An 11,191-nucleotide genomic window follows, 5' to 3' on the forward strand; every position below is an offset into this window, starting at 1 on the left:
TGATCTTATATCATGAGATGAGTGATCATATATCACGAGATGAGTGATCTTATATCAAGAGATGAGTGATCTTATATCACGAGATGAGTGATCTTATATCAGGAGATGAGTGATCTTATATCACGAGATGAGTGATTTTATATCAGGAGATGAGTGATTTTATATCATGAGATGAGTGATCTTATATCAGGAGACGAGTGATCTTATATCAGGAATGATCTTATATCACGAGATGAGTGATTTTATATCAGGAGATGAATGATCTTATATCACGAGATGAGTGATCTTATATCAGGAGATGAGTGATTTTATATCAGGAGATGAGTGATCTTATATCACGAGACGAGTGATCTTATATCAGGAGACGAGTGATCTTATATCAGGAGACGAGTGATCTTGTATCACGAGATGAGTGATCTTATATCAGGAGATGAGTGATCTTATATCACGAGATGAGTGATCTTATATCAGGAGATGAGTGATCTTATATCAGGAGATGAGTGATCTTATATCAGGAGATGAGTGATCTTATATCACGAGATGAGTGATCTTATATCAAGAGATGAGTGATCTTATATCAGGAGATGAGTGATCTAATATCAGGAGATGAGTGATCTTATATCACGAGATGAGTGATCTTATATCACGAGATGAGTGATCTTATATCAGGAGATGAGTGATCTTATATCACGAGACGAGTGATCTTATATCAGGAGACGAGTGATCTTATATCAGGAGACGAGTGAGCTAATATCAGGAGACGAGTGATCTTATATCAGGAGACGAGTGATCTTATATCAGGAGACGAGTGATCTTATATCACGAGACGAGTGATCTTATATCAGGAGACGAGTGATCTTATATCAGGAGACGAGTGATCATATATCAGGAGACGAGTGATCTTATATCAGGACATGAGTGATCTTATATCAGGAGATGAGTGATCTTATATCAGTAGATGAGTGATCTTATATCAGGAGAAGAGTGATCTTATATCAGGAGAAGAGTGATCTTATATCAGGAGATGAGTGATTTTATATCAGGAGATGAGTGATCTTATATCAGGAGATGAGTGATCTTATATCAGGAGATGAGTGATCATATATCAGGAGATGAGTGATCTTATATCACGAGATGAGTGATCATATATCAGGAGATGAGTGATCTTATATCAGGAGATGAGTGATCATATATCAGGAGATGAGTGATCTTATATCACGAGATGAGTGATCATATATCAGGAGATGAGTGATCTTATATCAGGAGATGAGTGATCTTATACCAGGAGATAAGTGATCATATATCAGGAGATGAGTGATCTTATATAAGGAGATGAGTGATTTTATATCAGGAGATGAGTGATCTTATATCAGGAGATGAGTGATCTTATATCAGGAGACGAGTGATCTTATATCAGGAGATGAGTGATCTTATATCAGGAGATGAGTGATTTTATATCAGGAGATGAGTGATCTTATATAAGGAGATGAGTGATTTTATATCAGGAGAAGAGTGATCTTATATCAGGAGATGAGTGATCTTATATCAGGAGATGAGTGATTTTATATCAGGAGATGAGTGATCTTATATCAGGAGATGAGTGATCTTATATCAGGAGATAAGTGATCACATATCAGGAGATGAGTGATTTTATATCAGGAGATGAGTGATCTTATATCAGGAGATGAGTGATTTTATATCAGGAGATGAGTGATTTTATATCAGGAGATGAGTGATCTTATATCAGGAGATGAGTGATCTTATATCAGGAGATGAGTGATCTTATATCAGGAGATAAGTGATCATATATCAGGAGATGAGTGATTTTATATAAGGAGATGAGTGATTTTATATCATGAGATGAGTGATCTTATATCAGGAGATGAGTGATCTTATATCACGAGATGAGTGATCATATATCACGAGATGAGTGATCTTATATCAAGAGATGAGTGATCTTATATCACGAGATGAGTGATCTTATATCAGGAGATGAGTGATCTTATATCACGAGATGAGTGATTTTATATCAGGAGATGAGTGATTTTATATCATGAGATGAGTGATCTTATATCAGGAGACGAGTGATCTTATATCAGGAATGATCTTATATCACGAGATGAGTGATTTTATATCAGGAGATGAATGATCTTATATCACGAGATGAGTGATCTTATATCAGGAGATGAGTGATTTTATATCAGGAGATGAGTGATCTTATATCACGAGACGAGTGATCTTATATCAGGAGACGAGTGATCTTATATCAGGAGACGAGTGATCTTGTATCACGAGATGAGTGATCTTATATCAGGAGATGAGTGATCTTATATCACGAGATGAGTGATCTTATATCAGGAGATGAGTGATCTTATATCAGGAGATGAGTGATCTTATATCAGGAGATGAGTGATCTTATATCACGAGATGAGTGATCTTATATCAAGAGATGAGTGATCTTATATCAGGAGATGAGTGATCTAATATCAGGAGATGAGTGATCTTATATCACGAGATGAGTGATCTTATATCACGAGATGAGTGATCTTATATCAGGAGATGAGTGATCTTATATCACGAGACGAGTGATCTTATATCAGGAGACGAGTGATCTTATATCAGGAGACGAGTGAGCTAATATCAGGAGACGAGTGATCTTATATCAGGAGACGAGTGATCTTATATCAGGAGACGAGTGATCTTATATCACGAGACGAGTGATCTTATATCAGGAGACGAGTGATCTTATATCAGGAGACGAGTGATCATATATCACGAGATGAGTGATCTTATATCAGGACATGAGTGATCTTATATCAGGAGATGAGTGATCTTATATCAGTAGATGAGTGATCTTATATCAGGAGAAGAGTGATCTTATATCAGGAGAAGAGTGATCTTATATCAGGAGATGAGTGATTTTATATCAGGAGATGAGTGATCTTATATCAGGAGATGAGTGATCTTATATCAGGAGATGAGTGATCATATATCAGGAGATGAGTGATCTTATATCAGGAGATGAGTGATCTTATATCAGGAGATGAGTGATCTTATATCAGGAGATGAGTGATCATATATCAGGAGATGAGTGATCTTATATCACGAGATGAGTGATCTTATATCAGTAGATGAGTGATCTTATATCAGGAGAAGAGTGATCTTATATCAGGAGAAGAGTGATCTTATATCAGGAGATGAGTGATTTTATATCAGGAGATGAGTGATCTTATATCAGTAGATGAGTGATCATATATCAGGAGACGAGTGATCTTATATCAGGAGACGAGTGATCTTATATCAGGAGACGAGTGATCTAATATCAGGAGACGAGTGATCTTATATCAGGAGACGAGTGATCTTATATCAGGAGACGAGTGATCTTATATCAGGAGATGAGTGATCATATATCAGGAGATGAGTGATCTTATATCAGGAGATGAGTGATCATATATCAGGAGATGAGTGATCTTATATCAGGAGATGAGTGATCATATATCAGGAGATGAGTGATCTTATATCACGAGATGAGTGATCATATATCAGGAGATGAGTGATCTTATATCAGGAGATGAGTGATCTTATATCAGGAGATGAGTGATCTTATATCAAGAGATGAGTGATCTTATATCAGGAGATGAGTGATCTTATATCAGTAGATGAGTGATCTTATATCAGGAGAAGAGTGATCTTATATCAGGAGAAGAGTGATCTTATATCAGGAGATGAGTGATTTTATATCAGGAGATGAGTGATCTTATATCAGGAGATGAGTGATCTTATATCAGGAGATGAGTGATCATATATCAGGAGATGAGTGATCTTATATCAGGAGATGAGTGATCATATATCAGGAGATGAGTGATCTTATATCACGAGATGAGTGATCATATATCAGGAGATGAGTGATCTTATATCAGGAGATGAGTGATCATATATCAGGAGATGAGTGATCTTATATCACGAGATGAGTGATCATATATCAGGAGATGAGTGATCTTATATCAGGAGATGAGTGATCTTATATCACGAGATGAGTGATCTTATATCAGGAGATGAGTGATCTTATATCAAGAGATGAGTGATCTTATATCAGGAGATGAGTGATCTAATATCATGAGATGAGTGATCTTATATCACGAGATGAGTGATCTTATATCAGGAGATGAGTGATCTTATATCAGGAGATGAGTGATCTTATATCAGTAGATGAGTGATCTTATATCAGGAGAAGAGTGATCTTATATCAGGAGAAGAGTGATCTTATATCAGGAGATGAGTGATTTTATATCAGGAGATGAGTGATCTTATATCAGGAGATGAGTGATCTTATATCAGGAGATGAGTGATCATATATCAGGAGATGAGTGATCTTATATCAGGAGATGAGTGATCATATATCAGGAGATGAGTGATCTTATATCAGGAGATGAGTGATCATATATCAGGAGATGAGTGATCTTATATCACGAGATGAGTGATCATATATCAGGAGATGAGTGATCTTATATCAGGAGATGAGTGATCTTATATCAGTAGATGAGTGATCTTATATCAGGAGAAGAGTGATCTTATATCAGGAGAAGAGTGATCTTATATCAGGAGATGAGTGATTTTATATCAGGAGATGAGTGATCTTATATCAGTAGATGAGTGATCATATATCAGGAGACGAGTGATCTTATATCAGGAGACGAGTGATCTTATATCAGGAGACGAGTGATCTAATATCAGGAGACGAGTGATCTTATATCAGGAGACGAGTGATCTTATATCAGGAGACGAGTGATCTTATATCAGGAGATGAGTGATCATATATCAGGAGATGAGTGATCTTATATCAGGAGATGAGTGATCATATATCAGGAGATGAGTGATCTTATATCAGGAGATGAGTGATCATATATCAGGAGATGAGTGATCTTATATCACGAGATGAGTGATCATATATCAGGAGATGAGTGATCTTATATCAGGAGATGAGTGATCTTATATCAGGAGATGAGTGATCTTATATCAAGAGATGAGTGATCTTATATCAGGAGATGAGTGATCTTATATCAGTAGATGAGTGATCTTATATCAGGAGAAGAGTGATCTTATATCAGGAGAAGAGTGATCTTATATCAGGAGATGAGTGATTTTATATCAGGAGATGAGTGATCTTATATCAGGAGATGAGTGATCTTATATCAGGAGATGAGTGATCATATATCAGGAGATGAGTGATCTTATATCAGGAGATGAGTGATCATATATCAGGAGATGAGTGATCTTATATCAGGAGATGAGTGATCATATATCAGGAGATGAGTGATCTTATATCATGAGATGAGTGATCATATATCAGGAGATGAGTGATCTTATATCAGGAGATGAGTGATCTTATATCACGAGATGAGTGATCTTATATCAGGAGATGAGTGATCTTATATCAAGAGATGAGTGATCTTATATCAGGAGATGAGTGATCTAATATCAGGAGATGAGTGATCTTATATCACGAGATGAGTGATCTTATATCACGAGATGAGTGATCTTATATCAGGAGATGAGTGATCTTATATCACGAGATGAGTGATCTTATATCAGGAGATGAGTGATCTTATATCACGAGATGAGTGATCTTATATCAAGAGATGAGTGATCTTATATCAGGAGATGAGTGATCATATATCAGGAGATGAGTGATCTTATATCAGGAGATGAGTGATCATATATCAGGAGATGAGTGATCTTATATCACGAGATGAGTGATCATATATCAGGAGATGAGTGATCTTATATCAGGAGATGAGTGATCTTATATCACGAGATGAGTGATCTTATATCAGGAGATGAGTGATCTTATATCAAGAGATGAGTGATCTTATATCAGGAGAAGAGTGATCTTATATCAGGAGATGAGTGATTTTATATCAGGAGATGAGTGATCTTATATCAGGAGAAGAGTGATCTTATATCAGGAGATGAGTGATTTTATATCAGGAGATGAGTGATCTTATATCAGGAGATGAGTGATCTTATATCAGGAGATGAGTGATCATATATCAGGAGATGAGTGATCTTATATCAGGAGATGAGTGATCATATATCAGGAGATGAGTGATCTTATATCACGAGATGAGTGATCATATATCAGGAGATGAGTGATCTTATATCAGGAGATGAGTGATCTTATATCACGAGATGAGTGATCTTATATCAGGAGATGAGTGATCTTATATCAGGAGATGAGTGATCTTATATCAGGAGATGAGTGATCTAATATCAGGAGATGAGTGATCTTATATCAAGAGATGAGTGATCTTATATCAGGAGATGAGTGATCTTATATCAGGAGATGAGTGATCTTATATCACGAGATGAGTGATCTTATATCACGAGATGAGTGATCTTATATCACGAGATGAGTGATCTTATATCAAGAGATGAGTGATCTTATATCAGGAGACGAGTGATCTTATATCACGAGACGAGTGATCTTATATCAGGAGACGAGTGATCTTATATCAGGAGACGAGTGATCATATATCTGGAGACGAGTGATCTTATATCAGGAGACGAGTGATCTTATATCAGGAGATGAGTGATCTTATATCAGGAGATGAGTGATCTTATATCAGGAGAAGAGTGATCTTATATCAGGAGATGAGTGATCTTATATCAGGAGATGAGTGATCTTATATCAGGAGATGAGTGATCTTATATCAGGAGATGAGTGATCATATATCAGGAGATGAGTGATCTTATATCACGAGATGAGTGATCTTATATCAGGAGATGAGTGATCATATATCAGGAGATGAGTGATCTTATATCAGGAGATGAGTGATCATATATCAGGAGATGAGTGATCTTATATCACGAGATGAGTGATCATATATCAGGAGATGAGTGATCTTATATCAGGAGATGAGTGATCTTATATCACGAGATGAGTGATCTTATATCACGAGATGAGTGATCTTATATCAGGAGATGAGTGATCTTATATCACGAGATGAGTGATCTTATATCACGAGATGAGTGATCTTATATCAAGAGACGAGTGATCTTATATCAGGAGACGAGTGATCTTATATCACGAGACGAGTGATCTTATATCAGGAGACGAGTGATCTTATATCAGGAGACGAGTGATCATATATCAGGAGACGAGTGATCTTATATCAGGAGACGAGTGATCTTATATCAGGAGATGAGTGATCTTATATCAGGAGAAGAGTGATCTTATATCAGGAGATGAGTGATCTTATATCAGGAGAAGAGTGATCTTATATCAGGAGATGAGTGATCTTATATCAGGAGATGAGTGATCTTATATCAGGAGAAGAGTGATCTTATATCAGGAGAAGAGTGATCTTATATCAGGAGATGAGTGATCTTATATCAGGAGATGAGTGATCTTATATCAGGAGATGAGTGATCTTATATCAGGAGATGAGTGATCTTATATCAGGAGAAGAGTGATCTTATATCAGGAGATGAGTGATCTTATATCAGGAGAAGAGTTATCTTATATCAGGAGAAGAGTGATCTTATATCAGGAGAAGAGTGATCTTATATCAGGAGAAGAGTGATCTTATATCAGGAGATGAGTGATCTTATATCAGGAGATGAGTGATCATATATCAGGAGATGAGTGATCTTATATCAGGAGATGAGTGATCATATATCAGGAGATGAGTGATCTTATATCAGGAGATGAGTGATCTTATATCACGAGATGAGTGATCTTATATCAGGAGATGAGTGATCTTATATCAGGAGATGAGTGATCATATATCAGGAGATGAGTGGTCTTATATCATGAGATGAGTGATCTTATATCAGGAGATGAGTGATCTTATATCAGGAGATGAGTGATCTTATATCAGGAGATGAGTGATCTTATATCAGGAGATGAGTGATCTTATATCACGAGATGAGTGATCTTATATCAGGAGATGAGTGATCATATATCAGGAGATGAGTGATCTTATATCAGGAGATGAGTGATCTTATATCACGAGATGAGTGATCTTATATCAGGAGATGAGTGATCTTATATCAGGAGATGAGTGATCATATATCAGGAGATGAGTGGTCTTATATCATGAGATGAGTGATCTTATATCAGGAGATGAGTGATCATATATCAGGAGATGAGTGATCTTATATCACGAGATGAGTGATCTTATATCACGAGATGAGTGATCATATATCAGGAGATGAGTGATCTTATATCACGAGATGAGTGATCTTATATCAGGAGATGAGTGATCTTATATCAGGAGATGAGTGATCATATATCAGGAGATGAGTGATTTTATATCAGGAGATGAGTGATCATATATCAGGAGATGAGTGATCTTATATCAGGAGATGAGTGATCATATATCAGGAGATGAGTGATCTTATATCATGAGATGAGTGATCTTATATCACGAGATGAGTGATCTTATATCAGGAGATAAGTGATCGTATATCAGGAGATGAGTGATCTTATATCAGGAGATGAGTGATCTTATATCAGGAGATGAGTGATTTTATATCATGAGATGAGTGATCTTATATCAGGAGACGAGTGATCATATATCAGGAGACGAGTGATTTTATATCAGGAGACGAGTGATCTTATGTCAGGAGATGAGTGATCTTATATCAGGAGACGAGTGATCTTATATCACGAGATGAGTGATCTTATATCAGGAGACGAGTGATCTTATATCAGGAGATGAGTGATCTTATATCACGAGATGAGTGATTTTAAGAAGCGGATTCAGTGTCATTTTTTCTGCCGTTGTAGACAAACTGTTCATCTAATGACATGCATCTGTCAGTGGAAAACTGTGTTTCATTATTTCTATCATGTTCTCCGGTTTATCGCCCACCCCTAATTATAATCATCCACTGACAATATGGTCACTTGAGCGATCAAATGAATGTTCCTGATTAATTAAAAATGAACCTCTTATCGACAGCATTTGCAGTGGGCAGTGATTTTGACCCGTTTCAGTTCTGAACATATTTTCATTTACTGAAGTGTGTGTTTTGTCATCGTTAAGATGCATTATATTTTTGAACTGTTGTTGATGTGTTTGCATCTTCAGGAGGATCAGGAGAATGTTCAGATTCTTCCGGCAGGTGAAGGTCAGCAGGCCAATCAGAAGAGAATCACAACTCCATACATGACTAAATACAAACGTGGACGTGTGCTGGGAACATGAGCGCTGCAGATCGTGTGAGTCACTGCACACGCATACACTCATACCTCTGCAATAACACTGAGATTCAGTGACATCACTTCCTCTGTGACAGGATGTGTGCGCCGGTGATGGTGGAGCTGGAAGGAGAGACGGATCCGCTGCAGATCGCCATGAAAGAGCTCAAGTATGACAACACACATTATATCAGGCGTTTACAAGCTGCAGTCATTTGTTTGAATGCTTTCTTGTGTTTGTCAGGAGCAGAAAGATTCCCATCATCATCCGCAGATATCTTCCAGACTGCAGTTATGAGGACTGGGGCTGTGACGAGCTCATCATCACTGACTGATACACATCAGAGGGTCACATCATGTGGACGGTATCCGACTGTACAGATCACTTCATTTTATAGTGTATTCCAGCTGCAGTACTTGTGTTCATCCACAAGAGGCCAGAACACACACAATAACAGTCACATCCAGCCAAAGACTTCAATCAGAACATTTCACTCTGAATTTATTTCATGTTTGTGTGTTTTATCATTGCAGAATTAAACCTTTTTGTAGAAAATGATACTCCATGCTCTTGTATTTTATTATTGGATTATTAGAGGCAGTATATTCCACGTTAAATACATCTGAAGCTCTTTTGTCCATTTATCACGGATTATTTTTGACTCATTCTTCTGTTTGCAAATACAAACAAACAAAAGTGTGCTTCATTCGTTTGTAAAATCTTTGTTATTTGAGCTGTGAAGTTTCTAGGTGGATGAACTTCCAGTATAATTTCACCATACTACTTCTACTATTTCTGCAGGGTATAGTATGCATACTTGACACAGTATGTGCATTTTCTGAAGACCTACAGCAGAAAGTGGGTGACTGAAGTTGTATTGTTAAGGTGAACTATCCCTTCAGTATACAACATACTGAGGTCATGTGACGAGAATGGAGTAAATGTGTATTTTTACATACTTCATTAAGTTTCACATAGGCTACCTCTGAGTACAGTATGGCATGCTATCGTACTACTATCACTACTTCTGCAATATCTACATACAGCACAGTTAGTATGCATATTATGCCATTCTGAACTCCAGCTGTGACCCATGTGACGCACTACACACTGTGCACTCAGTCGTCTAGTGTAGACATTTTCAAAGTTTAACGGAAGTGACGTTTTAAACGCATGCCATGTCTCACCAACCTCAGTTCAACATTTACATGTCAGATAATGTACACATTCACATAGTGTGTTTGAGAAGCATTCAACTCACATTTGTCGCTGTCTCAACAGAAGTTATACTAGTTGTTGCATTCACCTTTAATTATATTATTTGTTTTGTCAGACCAGCGGGTAACTCCGCCTCTTCCGCTACATACGACAAGCAGCAAGCGTTGAGTGCATGAAGTGTCCAACATTACACTGTTTTATCGGTCTGGATACTCGTAGTACACTGCTTATTGTTGCATTGCAGGCTACTTGCACGCACACTATATAATGGTGTATAGTAGTGCAGAAGTGTGCAATTTGGGACACACCTTTAGTTCATTACTATGAGAAATACAGTACGCAGTTAGCTGAATATTGCCAATGCTTTACTTATCATCACGTCCCTTTTATGTTATTCATGAAAGTAGTTTTTTTTAGCCGATCGTGGCATGAGTTGAAATATTGTATATAATCTTACTCAGACAGACAGTGATTATGAGTGATTCTATCACAACAGTTTCATATTTAAAGGGATGTCATAGTTTACTCACCCTTATGTTGTTCCAAATCAGATGACTTTATTTCTACAGTGGTTGCAGTGAAAGTGAGTGTTGTGTGCTTTAGCTTTAAGTTTTATGATGTTCAAAACTGTTGCATCTTTTAATTGTTTATTTGCTGTGCCGCCGATTGCTAGTGTAACCAGACCTGCTCGACCCACTCCGAGCGGGATTCGAACCGGCGTCAGCCATTTCCTCAAACGTTGAAATATTGTCAGTGGTAATCAACAG

The 11,191-nt window shown here is 37.1% G+C and overlaps 1 pseudogene; it reads left to right on the forward strand.

Moving 5' to 3' along the window:
* Positions 1-9,758, forward strand: part of LOC127449918 (DNA-directed RNA polymerases I, II, and III subunit RPABC2-like) — an 11,557-nt pseudogene extending 1,799 nt beyond the window's left edge.
* The last annotated feature ends 1,433 nt before the right edge of the window (positions 9,759-11,191 follow it).

Source organism: Myxocyprinus asiaticus, chromosome 13 (assembly GCF_019703515.2).
Source record: "Myxocyprinus asiaticus isolate MX2 ecotype Aquarium Trade chromosome 13, UBuf_Myxa_2, whole genome shotgun sequence".
In the NCBI taxonomy this organism is placed as follows: domain Eukaryota; kingdom Metazoa; phylum Chordata; class Actinopteri; order Cypriniformes; family Catostomidae; genus Myxocyprinus; species Myxocyprinus asiaticus.